Below are 3,271 nucleotides of genomic sequence, written 5' to 3'. Positions count from 1 at the left end.
ACAATTATGTGTAATAGTATAATTCACTAAGGCCACACCAAATTGATAACTTGTTCATCGGATTTTTTCCAAAAAAAAATTGGGGCGAGCGAGCGAAATAATAATAAAAATATTTGTTTTGCATTTAGCAAAAAAGAGAAGCAAGCGAAGAGCGAACACATATATATATAGTCATTTAACTCACATTTTATTCACTTATTAACTAAACAATGATATTGTAAACAGTACAAGGATAACATCCAGTGAAAGAATGATAACAGTAAAAGATCATTATTTTACAAATATTAGTTTTGAGATCAAACAAATGCTATTTGAGATCAAGCAAATGTATTTCTTTAAATTATTTAATATATGAGAGAACTCAAAACCACAGTTTTCCAGTCTTTAAACCATTTTGATTTTATTTTTTTCAAAATACCATATGCATGGCTTAGTTCAAGCCTGGACATATGCGCTAATGGTCACAGCCACCTGCCTGCCCAATGGCATATCCAAATCTATTAACTATTTTCCACTTTACTTAGGTAAACTTGGTTAATAATAATTCTCTAAGACATCGTCATATCTCATGCCATGGAAATGACTAGACAAGGTGACTTGAAATATAACTCACAAAATAAATATATGCATTTGCAATCAAATATAAACTACAGCTATCACTCTTGCAATGCCTTGGTAGCCATCCTAGTTCTGGGAGAGATTTTGCAAAAATCCTACACTGTATTGTAAACTATTTCAGCACCAAATATGTCACAGAAAACTCCAGCCAGCGCCAGATTGATTTTAGGCTTTCTCAGAATTTAACGCCTATCTTTTTTAAACTTGCAGATTTTCCTTATATTTTTAGATAACTTGTTCAAATTAAGACAAGTAATAAAAATACAAAAGACACTTTTACTTCTTTTGTACTGCAAATACTGATTGTGTCAATTTCCTTATATAGCAAAAAATATTTCAAGAAGATACAAAATTATGCAATATATTTTCACAGACAAAAACCAATTAGCATAAATACACTTGAATGATTTCCACATATAGTTTAAATATTCACATGAACATCTAAATTATTTACTAACATTTATTCGCAACACAAAGTGTGATTAATACCTTTTTCCAATCACACAGTCTGACACCATTTTTTTTATCCATTTTGACTAACATTTTCAAAATATACACAATCCGGCTTGTTTGATGTTTTTTTTGTGAATGGTAAAACTCATGGGATTGTCAGTCAGGTTAATTTTAAGCGTCATCCTACAGTCCATGAACATGGACTCATTGGCAAACAAGGCCTCAACCACTAGCACGCCCTCGTTGCATCATGGGGACAGGAATTTTATGATCCGCTGCATCGGAGGAATCTGAAATTTTAATAAGCAATATTATACATAAATGTTCATTGTAATATAATGTTGTATGCATTACTGAAACAGTTTGATGATAACACAAGGAAAGTGGTGCTTGTTTCTTGGCCAAACTTTATTTTCTATTATTGTACATGCATTGCATATGAATTACATAACCACTATACTCTCATGTGTAGCAAAATAAAAACAAAAATGCATAAATCATTAAATGTATTATATCAAAGATATTTTTTTGAAGGCAACAAATAATACAAAAAATAAATAATATTTGCTAAAAACAAAGAAGTTAAAATACACACCTGAAGTATTTACATGGACAGGTGTAGTAGGTATAGATGACCAATCGGAAACTGTCTTTTCAATTATCGGTCATCCGAATTCCCGTCAAACATGTCCGAACCAAATTCAAACTTTGGATTATCATTGTCATTCACGATGAAATTCTGCACTTCTTGCTCAGTATATATACGTTTGTTTTAAGCGGAAGCCAAATTAAAACAAACACATTTGGCAAAAATTTAATCAAACTTTAAATGGTGGTAGAATTTTCATTTGTTCACGTAATTTTCAAGAATCAGGAAGTGTTTAAGTGTTTGCCAATTTAGTCTCGATCATCTAGACGCTTGTATCAGGGTCTATATCGTTCATTGACTCTAATAAGAGCGGCTTCATGATTGAGACTAGTCGGTGCTTAAAGGAAAAAAGGCCACATTCTACTAAACAAATTGGCGGTCGTTAAAAAAATAACTATTTCTTTTTAAAATGGTACGTGCGCAAGTGATAAAAAAATAAATATATATTTTTTTGCTTTTCTGAAGAAATAGGTGCGGGAAATCAGATGAACAAGTTATCAATTTGGTGTGGCCTAACTATGTATAGCGTCAAATAAATTTCACATGTTGGGAAAGTCTTGGTCCGTAGTCACTGTATTACGGTACGCCTCAGTCATTCAATTTAGTCCATTAGCCAATTATGTTTACAATTTAATAAAACCACTTGGATTCTCATCTTAAAGTAGGTGAACATCAAGTTGTTTATTAAACAGAGGCCCGCGAGTCAAAATAATTTAGATTATTTCAGTATAAATACAACCAGGACAGATCACCATGGTAATGACGTAAGTTTGAGCTAACACTTTATTCTAGATAGATTTGATCATGTACACAATTGTCTTACTGAATTATCAAATTTAATTTACTACATTAGTCAATTGCGTTACGTGCATACTATGTATGCAATGTATGTTCAGTGGTTATGCCGTAACGTGCGGTTTAATAATAGAATTGACAGTGCGAGCAGTTAAGAAAGGACATATATATGGTTCAAGATCAACTTGAAGATGATACCCTGATGTTAGTCAGTGCCGTTATCATGGCAAAGCCCAAAAGTATGGTTCATAGAGGAGACGTCGTTTAAACATGCATTGATTGGAAGGTTTGTAACAATTCTTATTTGTTTACATATAATTTGTTGTGTTATTGTTTATTTACAACTAGTCAAACTTGTATGAAAATACGTTAATGATACGTTCGATTGTCGAATTGATTTTCATTTGAATTAAAGACTTAACCTAGTAACGTCTTCGATTTTGCCAGTTACACTTTTATGGCATGTCACCAAATGTATATGTATAGCTGTACATTTGTTACATGTTTATATGTTTGTTACGTTGGTTCTTTAGTTCGTAAAACAAGTATGCTAAATGGGTTCGACATCAATAGATCTCACATGTTAATCATTTCATCAGGTAGACACAACATATACATACGTATAGCTGTACGAATAACCACAATGTGGACATTTATTAAAAGTAATACCAAGATTTGTGTCCCTTTGGCTGGGATGTTTTCGGAAAATGATGTATTTCAAAACGACCTTTTTAGTGTCCATATTTAGTTTGAAAA

This window comes from Mya arenaria, chromosome 17 (genome assembly GCF_026914265.1).
Source record: "Mya arenaria isolate MELC-2E11 chromosome 17, ASM2691426v1".
Taxonomy (NCBI): Eukaryota; Metazoa; Mollusca; class Bivalvia; order Myida; family Myidae; genus Mya; species Mya arenaria.
The sequence above is the reverse complement of the archived record's forward strand: the minus strand, read 5'-3'. Positions refer to the sequence as shown.